This window comes from Prionailurus bengalensis, chromosome A3 (genome assembly GCF_016509475.1).
Source record: "Prionailurus bengalensis isolate Pbe53 chromosome A3, Fcat_Pben_1.1_paternal_pri, whole genome shotgun sequence".
In the NCBI taxonomy this organism is placed as follows: domain Eukaryota; kingdom Metazoa; phylum Chordata; class Mammalia; order Carnivora; family Felidae; genus Prionailurus; species Prionailurus bengalensis.
The window spans coordinates 26,391,185-26,405,609 of NC_057354.1; the positions used below are offsets into that span (position 1 = coordinate 26,391,185).

At 55.0% G+C, this 14,425-nt stretch overlaps 1 protein-coding gene across 3 annotated transcripts in view; it reads left to right on the forward strand.

Annotated features, from left to right (window-relative positions):
- The window catches only part of NOL4L (nucleolar protein 4 like), a 127,512-nt gene that overhangs the window by 84,096 nt on the left and 28,991 nt on the right, over positions 1-14,425 (forward strand). The window contains exon 1 of one of the 3 annotated variants that reach the window (XM_043602607.1): positions 6,358-6,587. The exons of 1 other annotated variant lie outside the window; for it this stretch is intronic. The gene's annotated coding sequence lies outside the window, so the exon portion shown is untranslated. Of the gene's footprint in view, positions 1-6,357; positions 6,588-14,198; positions 14,222-14,425 lie in introns of those variants that run through there. One more of the 3 variants, XM_043602608.1, reaches the window with a different exon arrangement.

The window sequence follows — 14,425 nt, forward strand, 5'->3', positions numbered from 1 at the left end:
AACCGACTGAGCCACCCAGGCGCCCCACTGATGACACTTTAAAGCAACACATCACTGAAAAGGAGATTGGGTGAAAGTGTAATTTCTAGCTTTTGTTGTGGTTGTTAGGAAAGTACATTTCCACAAGCCAGGCCCTTTTAGTTATATTCACATGGGAAATTTATCTAAACAGAGAAGGAATGAGGACACAGTATTGGACAGTTCTTCTAGATTTCAGCAAAGTGGTCAAACTGATTATGAGGTTGCAGCCAGCTGTGCAAAAATCAGCCAATGCCAAGAATAGATGGAGAAGCCAAGCTAGGCCCCAATCCACAGATCAGGTGTTTTGAATTCAGGCATGTGTGAAGCCCTTGGTGCTTCCATCCATGCTCCTCTTCCTGCTGAGATGCCCTCCCTACTTGCCACCTGTCACATTCCTCCTGCCTTCTTTGGTTCAGATGGATGGCATCTCTTCCAAGAACCTCCTACCCCAAGCCCCTCCTTCCTCCATGATTGTCTGCATCCAGGGTACCTCTCTGTTACGGCCTGGGTTTAATTGGACAGCTCTTGGGGGATAGAGGTGGATGTCAGCCCTACTAGATATTAAAATATATTCTAGAGCTATAATACTAGGACAGGAATAGATCAATAAAATAGAACAGACAATTCTAAAAATAAGGGAAAATTAGTGTAGTGTACTATAATAGTGGCATTTCTAACCCATGGACAAAGATGAATTATTTAAAAGATGGTATTGGGACAACTTGGAGAACCACTTAAAAAAATACAAACTAGGTTTAGTAGTCGACCTCACTACTTATATGGAGATAAATTACAGATTGAATGAAGATTTGGGGCACCTGGTGGGCTCACTCAGTAGAGCATGTGACTCTTGATCTCAGGGTCCTGAGTTCAAGCCCCACATTGGGCATAGAGCTTATTAAAAAAAAAAAAAAAGAAAGAAAAAGATTTAATATAATGGAGCTATAAGTGCTCTACAAGAAAATATGGGTGAATTACTTTTATAATCTTAGAGTGGGAAAAACCTTTGTTTTGGCCTGAAACCTTTAAGCCCTAACAGAAAAAAAAAAAATCGAGAGGATATAAAAATAAAAATTTTCCATATGGCAAAATAATCTCATCACAAATAAAATAAAAAAGACAACAAAAGGACAACATATTTGCAAAATATATGACAAAAGATTAAATTTCCTTCATAAAAAAAAAAAGACCACCAGGGCGCCTGGGCGGCTCAATCGGTTGAGCATCCAACTTTAGCTCAGGTCATGATCTCACAGCTCAGGAGTTTGAGTCGTGCATTGGGCTTTGTGCTGACATCTCAGAGCCTGGAGCCTGCTTCAGATTCTGTGTCTCTGTCTCTCTCTGCCCCTCTCCCGCTCACATTTTTTTTTCTTTCTTTCTTTCTCTCTTCCTTTCTTTCTTTCTCTTTCTCTCTCTCTCTCTCAAAAATAAATGTCAAAAAAACATTTTTAATAAAATTTTTTTTAAAAATACCACCAACCCAAATAGAAAGATGGGCAAAGAATATGAACAGGTTGTTCTAAGAAATGCAAGTGACCGATAAATACATGATACAAATAAATATACACTCACACTGCCAAATGAAGAGAGGCAAAGGAAAATAAGAGATACTATTTTTCACCTCTCAGATTGGTAAAGACAGAAGAGATTGCTAATACTAAGCACTGACAAGCATGCCATGAAATGGGAATTGCCACCCGTCACTGGTGGCTGAGTAAACCAGTGCAGCATTTGTGCAGGGGGTTGGGGGGTTATCATTGTGAAAATTCAGAATCCTGATGATGATGATAAAAGCTGCCATTTGCCAAATATTACCCCTCAGGAGGATATCCAGCTGCATTTTGTGACCTAACCTCAGAAGTCATACACCCTCTTTTCCACAATACCTAATAGCTTGCACAGCCCTGTTCATTGTGACCATCGTGACAGGGCACTAGGGTGTGATACCAGGAGGTGAGGATCACACGGAGCCATCTTGGAGGATGGCCACCACAGTGTCCAATTTGAAAGGGGAAATTTGGTGTCAAGTACTACATTAACCACACTCTTATTATCCACTTTGTAGATCAAGAAACTGAGGCTTAAAGAGATTTAAGTGTGGTGCCCAAAGCCACTTGAGTGTCAGAACCAGAATTTGAACCAGTCCCATTTGGCTAGACTCTATTGGACCTCCTCACTGGTCTCCCTGCTGTCACTCTTGCTTCCTTATAATCTCATCCCCTCTGATCTAAAAACATAATTCACATTGCATCATTTCCTCACTCTTAGAATAAAATCCACATACTTTACAGTGGTGTACATGGCCCTGCATGCTTGGCCCTGAATACCCTCTCACCTTTGTCCCCCCGACCCCGGCCCATCTCACTCTGGTCACACTGCTCACCTTTCTGTTCCTCAAACATGCCAAGTCCCTTCCTACCTCAGGGCCGTGGCACCAGCTCTTCCCTCTGCCTGGAAGACTGTGCCCCCAGGTCTTCACCCAGTTGTCCACTTCAGCCACCCTGGGGTCAGGGCACACATTGGCTTACTCTCGAGAGGGTCCTTCTCTGACCACTCAGCCCAGAGCCCACCCTTGTCTCCACCCTCAACCCGTCTCCACTCGATCCCTCGCCCCGACCTCCTGTGCCTCTCCTTCACCCCATCTTCCTTCTTACTCCTTGTTTCCAGGATCCAACCAGCATTCAAACTTTGCATTTAGTTGTTATTTCTCTTTACTCTCAGGGTTTAGAACACCTGAATTAATAACAATGAATCTTTTTGAAGAGTCCAGGACAGTCGTGTTGTAGAGAGTCTCTCTAGATTTCTTGTCTGGGTGTCTCTTCATAATCAGAGTCAGGTTATGCGTTTTGGAGAACACAAAGTGGGTGATGATTGCATCTCTTCAGGAGGTGAGCACATCATGTCAGGTGGCCCCACTTCAGGGGGCTCCTGAATTTGATCGCATGGTTATGGGTGCCTGCCAGTCTCTCCATTGTGCAGGTACATGTTCTCTTCCATCATAAGTAAGTAATATATAGGGATAGATGGGTTTTTAAATGCTCTGAGATGCTTGAACAGTATCCTCTCTGATCAGACTAAGCTCCTGTTTTTCCTAATAGTAACAAACCCTTGATCCCCTTGGCCAGGTCCCTACTTGCGGGGGGGGGGGGGGGGATGTCTCATGTCATATAGGAGTCTGTCTGGAGGAGTTTGCTGCTTAAGAAACTGCCCTATAGAGCAAATGCCCTGCCAATTGTCCACTTACAAAAACCCCTACTGTTGGGGCGCCTGGCTGGCTCAGTCGGTAGAGCATCCTACTCTTGATTTCAGCTCAGGTCATGATCTCACGGTTCATGAGCTCGAGCTCAGTGTGGAGCCTGCTTGGGATTCTCTGTCTTCCTTTCCCTCTGCCCCTCCTCCACTTTCTCTCTCTCTCTCTCTCAAAATAAATAAACATTAAAAAAAAAAAAGCACCCACTGCTTGCAGAGCCTGACATGAAGGGGAAATGAAGGCAGTACTGCCCCCTGAAGCAGATGGGAGCAGCCTTCCCTGCCATACTCTCCCACCAAGGCTGGGGCCGAAAGAAGGAAGGTCGCATCCTTGGGAGAATTAGTGGTCAAGAAACTAGGTCATGCCATTCCTTGTTGGGACCCGTGCTGTGGCCACTTTAAGGATCGAGGGAGTTGTCCAAAGGCACAAGGACACTGAAAACAACCAGCACAAGGTTACTCAAGGAGTGGCCACTCCTGCAGGAATAAGGATCTGGGAGATTTCTGCAGGCTTCAGCACACATGAAAATTCACCTAATTTTCGGTGCTGCTAAACAGCCAGGTTTCTCTAGGGCTCCCAACTGCTTTCTGTGGGTTGAGTGGGGCTGAGGCTGTTTTATCTCAGGGATGGTAAATGAGTTCACATTTCATGCCTAGAGAAAATCACTGCTCTGCTCTCCTGGGCGGTACTGGCTCTCTTTTATTAGTCAGAAAGGAGGTGGGTTATCTGGGTTCAATTCCACCTTTGAACTTCAGCTGGATTTGGCTTTATATTTCAAGCCCAGATGTCCACCACTGCTGTGAAATAGTGAATCAGGCCAAGAGAAGTCAAAGGTCTCTAGAAATGTGGTGGGAAGAGATGGGAAATCCGGGCCTGAATTATTTCATTTTCAAAGTGAGGAAGGGCATTTCCCATGTTGGAAACGCCCGCATTTCCCTGGATGAACTGGAGAGTCATGGCCACTAATTAAAATTCTAAAAATCATTATTGGGCACCAACACGTGTGGACATTCAGGTGATGCAACCTCCAGGCTGTCCCCACGACAATGGGCAAGAAGATCTATTAGAGAAAACTGGGAAGGGTGCATTGGTTTGAAAACACATTGGATTTTAGGAATAAAAGGCGCTAATGAGTAACATGCTTAGACCCTCTTTTAAAAATAAAGTGTAAGTTCTATACTGACAATAAATCTTTAGCACGTGTGGGACAAGTCTGTCTGCCTTTAATTTGATACGTTGCCATCCTATTTTTCTAAGGGGTGAATACTGAGCTCTGAACCTGTGTTGTACTTCCCACTCACACCTGTAGAGGGAGCCTTGTTTACCTCGGATTGTTCACAATGCAAAGCTTTCAGTGAAAGAAAGAAAAAGGCTTTTAGAGAAAAAAAGTTGGAGGGTTAAAGGCAGTCTGTTTCAAAATTGCAAACAATCGAGATGGCTGTCTTGTTGTTTTTTTTTTTTTTTCTTTGCTGTTCTACTGTGAATGAGTTGTAGCGTGAAGTCAGTAGAAATTGCCCTTCTTTTTCGGATGCGACTAGAGGGACCAGGAGGTGGGATCGTTGTTGGTATTTTTGTTTTGTTTTTTGGCCATTTCCTCACAGAATTCCACGAGGGCAGCTCCTCATCCCTGTTAAAGCACAAGCTTTTCCTGAAAGCTGATGCGTGGTAACGGAGGTTGTGAATCTGAGGAGGGGGACGTCTGCCCTTGACCCATCTTGTCTGTTGGGGTCTAATTGTGCTGTTTGGGGACGAGCGAGTTCTGTTCTAGGCTTGAGTCTGAGGTTGCTCTCAGGTCCAGGGTCCTCCACCCCCCACCCCGCGACGCCCCACGCGGTCTTCTCCAGCACCCCAGGCGGACAAGGTCCGCCTGTGCGGAGGACGGCGTCTCTGATCCGCCTGGGTCTTCCCTCTCCTGCCACGCTGTGTCTCCGCGGACAGTACGCGCCCAGGTCTGGGATAGAGCAGCATTCGTGATGTTATCCTATTACTTTACAACTGTAGCTCGCGCGCCGTAAGGAGCCGGTACGGTGTGGTCTAGAGGAGCACAATGACCGGCGGGAGGAGTGGGTGGGGGTGGCCGGGAGGGAGCAGAGAGCGAGGCGGCGGCGAGCGCTCCCGATCGCAGAAATGTTTGGGTCGGACAGGTGAACGCATCTTGGAGTCCCAGGCGCCCGCCAGGGAGGAAGAAGGGGAGCATGGGAGGGTGTAAACTAAGTGGTGGGAAAGAGACAAAGGAAGAGTGAAGAGGCGAGATGGTACGGAATATAGGGAGGGGGAGGGGAGAGGAGGGGGCGGGGGGGGGCAGCGCGCTAAGGACCCCGATCTTGAACTTGATCAAGAAAAGGGGGGCCCTGAGATAGGGGTGGGGGGGCGGGAGAGAGCCGGCCACGTGCCTGATTCTCCCAGACTAGGGTCTCGCTGAGACCGCCCGGGGACCCAGCAGCCCCGCCCAGCGAGGACCCGCGTGCCCAGGGAACCAGGGGACACGAGGAGGTCCAGGGCTGCCCGAAGGCCCCAGGGCGCGGAGAGTTCCTAATGGTGCCTGAGTCACTTTCTTTGGGCCAAGTCTCTCCTCTCCTGGCCTGAACGCAGAGAGCCGGCGGGCCGGGTGCCTCCCCTTCCAACCCCCAGACCCGAAGACTGCGGCCTCCAGGAGCGAGGGGCGGGCACACACCCCACCGCTTTCTTTCCGGGGCTCAGCCCCCAGCAAGAATCTTCCTCGAAGCGCTTCCCCCTTAAGAGCGCTCTCCCCCCGGAGCGCACGGCAGCGCGTCCAGTGCGCCCTCATCCCTCCCCCACTACCTGGCCCAGCACCCCCTCCTTCCACCTCCTCTCCCCCCTCCCCGCCCCCCGGCCTCTCCCTCCTTTCTCCTCTCTCTGGGTGCCTCCTTTTCCTCTCTCCCCCTCCCCCCCGTGCCCACTCCTCCCTCTCGTCAGCCCCTCCACCTCCTCCTCCTGCTGCTCCTCCTACTCCCCCTGCGTGCGCCCTCCCCGCGCTCCCCTCCCCCCGGCCCCCGCCCCGTGCCCGGTCCCGCCCCCCCTCCCCCGCCTCCCCGTGCCCGGTGCCCCCCTCCCTCTTCCTCCCTCCCGGCCGCGGCGCCGCCGCCGCTGCCGCCGCCGCTCGCCTGGGCCCTCCCCCTGGCCACCCCCGCCCCCGGGCCGGGCAGTGACGCGCCGCGGCGGTGCCAGCCCCTCTCCCCGGGCGGCCGCGGCGGCAGCAGCAGCAGCAGCAGCTGGAGCTGTGGGGCTGTCACTGCCGCCCGCCCCGCTCACTCGCCGAGCCCGACCGCCGGTCTCCGCCTCGCCTCCCGCCCAGGTACGGAGTCCGACCCGGATCCCCGCGATCGGGCCGTTTCCGGGCCCCCGGCCGCCGCCCCCCTTCTCCCGCCGATGCCGCCGGCCGTTGAGCTGCGGTTAAGGGGGTGGGGGAGCTGGGGGGTTCTGGGGAGGGGGACGCGGGGGAGCTTCCTGCGCCGGGGCTGAGGAGGGAGGCGCAGGGAAGCGGCTGCGCCCTGGGCGGAGTGGGCTGGGGCGGGGGGCGGGTGAGTGTGACCGAGGCGAGGGCGGGGGGGGACGGGCAGGGGAGGTGCACTCTAGGGGCTTTGGGGTCCCGGAGAGGTGTGCCTGGCGGTGAGTGCCGGAGGGCCGCCGGGCGCACCCCACTCCCGGGCCGTGCGCGCCGCCGGTCCTGGGGGGCGGTGATTGTGTGCGCTGCGCTGCGCCGCGCCGCGGTATTGTGCGGCGGCCACACCGTTTGCAGCGGGCTCGGCACCGCGTCCCGGGGAGGAAGGCGTTCGCAGGCGGCGGGGTGGGGGCCGGGCTCGGGTTGCCGCCACCGCGGCTGCCGAGAGAAGGGAAGTGGACTGTTTGGGGATATGAGGACGGGAAGCGTTGAGTGGCAGGGAGGGGCTCCCCGCCACGGCGCGGGGAGTTGAGATGAGGTTTGCAGAGTTGAGCCCACTTCGGCAGGCCCCTGTCCCTCCCCCGAGAGGACCGGGTGCCCTGCTCAGGTGTACGGTCAGAGCGGAAGCCGGGGGGCGGCGGCTCCTGGCGAAGGGGCATTGCTAAATGAAGGGGACACACGGGGCGGGGGCAGCCGGCCGGAGTGAGGGCGCGCGTCCGCGTTAAGTTGAATTTACGCCTCCGCCGGCCACTCTCCGCTCTCCACCTAGCCCTCCTGGACCGGACACTTCTCGTGGGGCAGGGTGGGGGTGTGCCATCCACAGTTTTTATTCCAGCGGCTCGAGTTCAGAAATGACTCCCCCTCCCTGCTCCCACCTGGAGCAGCGTTTTGCCCGAGTCCGGTCGCCCCTACTGGGCCGCGCTTCCTGGGGGAAGTTCTCATTAAGCCTGGCTAATTAGCATTATTCCTGGAGAAAGGTTAAGGTTAGACCGTCCTTTTCCTTACCGGGAGGCCCACCCCCTTCCTCCCCATTCCCTTCTCCCTTCTCCCTTCCCCCTCCCCAAGAGCACAAAAGCACAAAAAGAAAGTGTGAAGAGGCGCAGATCAATGGAGAAGCCACAAACCCATTAATTCAAATGGAACCTTTTTCCCCCCTCTAAAACATTGATTTTTCTTTCTGTCTGCTCTGAGGGGAGATTAATAACCTCCTGATTTCACCTGAAATGGTGTTTGGACTCTGTGATTTCCTCCTCTTTCTGAGAAGGATTGTGGCTTGAAATAGATTCTCCCTTGAGATAAAGCCCTACTTATCCCAGAATCAGCTGGAAACCCCAGCCTGGGGCCCCCAGCCTACCAGGTGGGGGTGTGGGGAGAGGTGTTCAGGGGCTCTCACAGCTCCTCTGGGGAGAACCATCTGTGTGATGGGACTAGGGGTGCTGTCTGGCCCCCTGCTTCTGGGCTGGAGGTTGGTCTGGGGAAAGACCCCTATATGGCCCAGGCCTTGGGGGTAGTTTAGTCCTTACATAGTAAATTACCCCTTCGTTGGAAAATCATTAGGGCCCAAATGTGTCTTTAAATAATATCAAGCTCCTGTCTAATCCCATCTCAAGCTGGGCTTGTTTTATAGAGTAGGTTTTAAGACAGCACCTCCTCCCACACCCACTTTACCTCAGCTGTGTGGCATGACCCCATTCAGCACCTTTTGGGAGCAGAACACCCCAGAACTTTCCTCCCAGCTGAGGAGGTGGATTTGGGGAAACTTCTGTGGCCTCAGCCACCCTGGGGCCATGTGGAGTTGGGCTGCCCTGAGTTTCTCAAGAACTTTTTTGTCTTGTCTGGGTCCTTTTCTTGGAAGGAAACTCCTGCAGGGGATTAGCTCAGAGTGGTTCCTCTCCAACTCTCCTTTTGGCTGGAAGAACCCCGTCTGCTGCAACTCCTCTCTCCAGCCACCCTCTTAAAGAGACCCCTGTTAATGCCAGGGCCTGGGGTGTCAGTGAGGCCCTCGTGGTGAGGAGTGCTGGGAAAACAGCCAGTTGCCTTTGCCTAGGAAACAAAAGCCCATTTTACACTCGACACACTAGTAGGAAGGTGTTGAAAATGCTCACTCCCAGCATTCAGGCCTTCGTGACAGCAAGGACAACCGAGCATCTCCCTATGTGTGTATGTATGTTTCTGACGGACCCTATGCGTGTGTACGAGAACACCTGAAAGGTGTTAGGGGATTGGCTGCCTCAGCCCTCCCCACTCCACGTTTCCCAGAAGGGCTTGTGCTCACAGGACTAGTCAGCAGAGAAGGTATGTTAGCAGGAAGGAGTGGAATTGTGCAGGGAGTGTCCCCAGGAGGCTGGCCTCCTCCCCTGGTGGCCAGGTGGGCTCAGTGTGGAGCATGAAGCGGCAGCCTTGGGACCCCACAGCTCCCAGGAGCTGCGGCTCAGACCACCCTAAGATTTCATTTGTGCAATCCCTTCACTACTTTCAATCCTGGGGGGTTTTCGTCTTCCATTAATAAGCCATCTGATGAACTGAAGGGGTTAAGTTGGGGTCAAATGCGGTTCAGTACCTTCTTGGCATGCTCAGAAGGCTGTGTGTGTAATGCTCGCTGACATGGAGACAAGGGGAAGAGTTGCCTCTTACTGAAGAATTCCAGGGCCCAGAAGGAACGTGCAGGTGTTCCAGAAGGAGGTGCTCACTTTCTACATCTTGGTGCCCGCCTCCTTGGGGTAGAGCTAGTGCTGGGGCAACTGTCCCAGCCTGGCGATCTTTCTGGCAGGAGCTTCAGCCTCTCATCAAACAGACTGTGGGGGCTAGACAGAGGGGTCTGTCTCCTGCCTGGCCCAGAAACACCTCTGGCACATCCCTGCCTCCCCTCCCCCACTCCCCTTCTCTGAAACGTACACCCAAGGCTCCTGGTCAGGGCTTATGGCTTACAATTGCACTAAATTCTCAGCAAATCCTCCTCTTTTTTTTTTTCCTCAAAGCAAGTGGTAGAGATAGAGTTACAGCTGAGAGGAAAGGCCTGGAAAATGTTGTGTGAGGCACGCCCCAGGATCCCTGTCCTGGAGGATGCAAATGGCTCAACTTCAGAGGCACCAGGAACCTAGTTCCCAAGAAATTGACCCCAGTTGTAAAATAATCAGGTTACTGATAGCACCTGCTCCTAGTTACCCGCCATGGATACAGGCGCGTTTCCACCATTTCCCCTCTGCTCTCCCGTTTTCTCCTCCTCCTAGGCTGGGCAGTGGTTGGTGCTAGTTTGCCTGCAGAGGAGGAAGGGCCTCAGAACCTGGGTGGAGAGAAACTGAACCTGCCCATGAATTTTGGACTGCAGATAAGCAGGGAGGGTTTGGTCCGGTTCCTCTCCTTCTGCCCAGAGTCAGGGCTCCAGGATTGGGGTGTGTCCTAGGGGCTGGCTGGGTGCTGCTCACCTGCTCCCCACATATTCTTAAGGTCCCCCCCTTCAGAAAGGCAGTGGTGCTATCGCTTTGACGCCCACAATGGCTCAGGCCCTTTGGTGCTGAATGATGGACTTTTATCAACAGGTGGCAAGGCTGTAGGCTTCAAGGTGTCTGAGGTAAGAGGAGCTGGGGGAAGGGGGCAGCTGGCTGGTCACTCTCATGGGGTCTGGGGAGAGGTGGCCCAGAAAGACTGGATTGTATACACTCTTTTATTCTCTAATGAAAATTTCACTGAAGTTTGTTTACAGAGAGAAATTAGTAGATCAGATTCCCTTGAGAGTCCAGAAGGGAAAAGCAAGAGGGGCCTAACTCGTGACCTCTGGGTGAGCAGGGGGAGAACACCCTAAGTCAACCCACAGGCCCAAGAGCCTGCGGCTCACAAGGCCGCGCTGGCCACCTCCTGCTGATCCCTCGGGAAAGGAGTGCATCTCCCGCCCTACACAGTCATGGACGGTCTCAGAGTCGCGTGCACCGGCGACTGCCTGTGTAATTAGCCTGCTCCTGGAGCCTCGGCTCCATCGAGGGGGCGAGGTCGCGGCCTGCCCTCTGCGGCTGGGGGCTGCGCTGTAGCAGCCAGGTTGCAAAGGGGTCTGGGAAGCCTTCTCTCCCACAAAAGTAGCTGTGGCAGCTCCGTTAGAACGTACTCGTTTTCTGTGTTTCAACCGGGTTGACGACGCTTGGTTTCTCCTAAAAAGCGGCTACAGCAGCGGTGTTGGAACCTTGCACAGAGCCACCGCCTTCAGAGCCAGGGGTCGTGCAGCAGACCCCGCTGGCTGTGAGAACAATCTCCAGGGGAGAGCTCGGCAGTCCATCAGTGGCTTGGGAGGGGTCCGTAGCCCCTTTCTCCTGGCACTTAAGCGGGGCAGAATTTTTGGCTGGTGTCTCTCTGTAGATAACAAGGTCCTGAAGGAAAGGAACCTTCGTCGTCTGTGCCCCCGGCACAACACAAGCACATAGTAGATGTTCAGAAAATGTGTGCCACTCATTGAACAGAGAGAGCGCGTGTGGGAGTATGTGTAAATATAGCTCCATCTCCCATGAGTCTCCTGTGGGTCTCATCCTGAGACACTTTGTCGTTAGGGAGTCTGGCTCTTTCAGTTGAAGGGAGGAAGCGCGGTGTGGCGGCTCTGTGATGTGGGCTCTGGGCACAGACCGCCTGGGTTCAGAGCCCAGCTCTGCAGCTAGCTGTGGTGCCCTTGGGCAGCTGGGGTCGATCTCCGAGGGGCGGGTCCCACATCCTGAGACAGGCCTGACGTGGGTGCCCGCTTTTTTAATGGAGCCATGGGAGGGAAATCTCGTGAAACCCTTGCCCCCAAAGACCCCGGTGGCACGGTGGGCACTGGGTTTTCGCTGTCAGTCAACTTCAGTGTAAAGTTTCGCTCACCTCTTCCCACTTCGACTTGGCAGGGCAGGGAAGGGTGGAGGGGGTCATTCTGGTGGACAGTTAAGCGATCTGAGTCAGAGAAACCCTAGGCCCTGCGTGGGGTGGCTGGCATGTGCCACAGGGAGACGTTGCGGGGCCGTGTGCTGCCGCCAGCCTGCCAGCCACCATCCGGGTTTCATATGGTCTCCATTCGAGAACCGTGTGTAGCGGGACCGAGGCCGCCACTGTCGAGCTGATGTCGCATCCTCCTCAAACGCCAGGATCCCGCCAGGCAGTTCAGCCAGTGCCCCGCGTCTCGCAGGCCTTGCGGGGGGTCCGGGAGACACGCTGCCTCTTCCCCACCCTTGGAAGGACTTCAGGTTCTCTGGGGAAAGTCAGGGCAAAGCCCAGAGTATGTTGACATGCCGCAGCTGAGGGGCGTGTGCCTGACTGCAGGGGGCTGCTGGTGCGGACAGATTGTGTAAGAGTGATGGAGACAGCCGGAGTTGGTGGGTGAGACAGGTACGCGTTTGGACTTTGCGCTGTGCGGTGCCACAGGCCGGTGGGTGTTCCAGGTGAGGGGGACAGCCTGGGCGCAGCCTCGCAGGTGGGAAGGATGGCGCGTCTGGGCCTCTAGGATTGCGCACGTCTGGCTCTGCCACTTGTAAGCTCACGACCTTGGGCGGTCGCCCTAACCCCTTGGAGCGGCCATTTCTCATCTGTAGAATGGGGCTGATGACTACACCTGCCTCATGAGGCCCACAGGTGGGCCTGTGGGGAGGATGACATGAGACGATCAAAGGGGAGCACTTGGCGCCTAATGAACTTTGGCGTCTGTTCACGTTTTCAAGTTGGTGGAGCGAGGGTAGAGTGTGGGCACCTTGAGCGCTGCGCCCAGTGGTTCTGACTTTTCCCCGCTCCTGGGTGAGGACACCGTGTGCTTAGTGGACCGGCTGCGGACAGCCCCGCCCAGACTTGTGCGCACCTTGGGAGGGGACACTCCTGTGTGGCGCCGCCGCCCCTGGCCTACCCCTCTCCTCCGGCCACAGTGGCCTCCTGGCTGCTCCTTGGACCCACCAACATGTGCCAGTGCCTGGAAGGCTCCCTGTGCAGACCCCTGCATGGTAACTTTCCTCACTTCCTGTGGGCTTCCTCTCAGATGTTTCCTAACCGGCGAGGCCCTCCCTGGCCACCTGACAAACACGGCCCCACGGGCCCCTCTCCCGCTTGCTCTGCTTCGTTCTGCTCCGGAGCCCATCACCACAGCTGTTACGTGTTTTTTCTGCTGATTATCCATCTCCTCCCCTGTGGGACAGGGAGTGCCAGGAGCACTAGGACTCTGTCTTGTCCACTGCTGAACTTCCCAACGCCTAGAAAGTGCTTGGCTCATAGTAGGTGTTCAATAAATGCTTGTTGAATGAATGCATGAAGCGTTTTGAGTAGGTGGCGCTTCCGGATGTTAATAGATTCAGCCTTGTAAATCATGGGTGTTTCAACAACACCCAAGAGCCAGGAAAGGCCTTCCTACCTCAGGTCAGACCCTGAGCACAGTGTGCTCTGGGCAGCCGGGAAGGAGCAGGCGGCCCAAGCAAGGATGTGTCTGCCCCTGGCTCCCAGAGCCTCGATGGGCTCTGTGCCTCCAAGGGTCCGCTCTCTGGCCAGCCACCCGTCTCACTCTTAGGTTCCGTCCTGGGGGGCCGCATGGGAGAGTTTTGTTGTCCCTTTGTGCCTTTTGTGCAGAGAGAGCCTTTTGACTGTGTGTGTCCCTCTGGGTGTGAGAACATAGTCTGAGTGAATGTGAGTGAGTGGGCTTTCACCCAAGGAAGACTGGGTGGATGTGCTTGTGCCTAAGGAGCAGGGCGGCCAGTGGCAGGGAGGCAGGGTGAGTGGAAGTGTGGGAGCGGGTGGGAGGGGAATAAGTCCCAAGAGGACACCTGGTCTCTGTCCCCTGAGGCTCTGGGTGTGCCTCGTGGGGACCCCGGAGCTGGGCAGAGCTGGTGTGGTGGATTCGGCCGCAGAGGGCACACACTGGCTGCACAGAAGCTGTAAATTCCAGGAAACTCCCTGCCAGCCTGCCATAGTGGGGGAGGGGTGGATAATCCACGCCGGTTCCCTAGCACTTGGAGAACAGATGTGTCTGCCTCAGGGACAGCCTCCGAAGAAAGTTCGAACCAAAGTGTGTTTGCTCATTATAAAAGAGTCGTTTGTGAGGGGGCCCTGGAGAGGCTTTTTTTGGGGGGTGGAGGGGCTCTGCCAGAGGTCCTTACTGGGGGCCCACAGATGCCATTGTATCCTGCTAGAGAGGAGAGGGGAGGGGGCAAAGCCAGTTGGGGGGGTGGGGAGCTGCTGGGCCATCTTTCTTGCATTTTACAGCCAGCTCCCAAACACAGTTGCTTGCTGCTCCTGAAAGAGGCTGGGCCAGAAGGAGGTGGGGTCCCTTCCCACTGGAGGGCTGGATTGAAGGGGCCCCGCCCTGGGGGTTCCCAGATGACTGGCCAGGGGCTCACTGAAGCCAGCAAGGGGAGAGGAGGCAGGCGTGGTCCTCTCTAACAGGCCCTCCGGCTGTTTGGAAGGCCCTGGCGGCCCCCCAGGCCCCGGAGCCAAACCCCCTTTGCGGTCTGATCCGAACCCTCCTCGCCTGCCCCACCCCCTTCCTTCTCTGCACTTCTGGGGCTGGCCTTTTCAGCCCTGGAAGCTGCCCAAGAGCATATCTTTGAAGCACAGCAAAGGTTAGGAAGGAGGAAGACAGAAATGTCCTCTGGGTTGGGGGAGTGGGAGAAAGGAATTCCATGCATGCTCCACGGGAGCTGGAGTCGGAGGCAGTCCTAGTGGGGGCGGTCTGCTTGGCCTCAGCAGTGTCCGCATGTCTCGCTACCCGCTTTTGGCCACCCGTCCCTGTGCACAGCGAGCCCTCTTCCCAGGGCTGCGGGCGG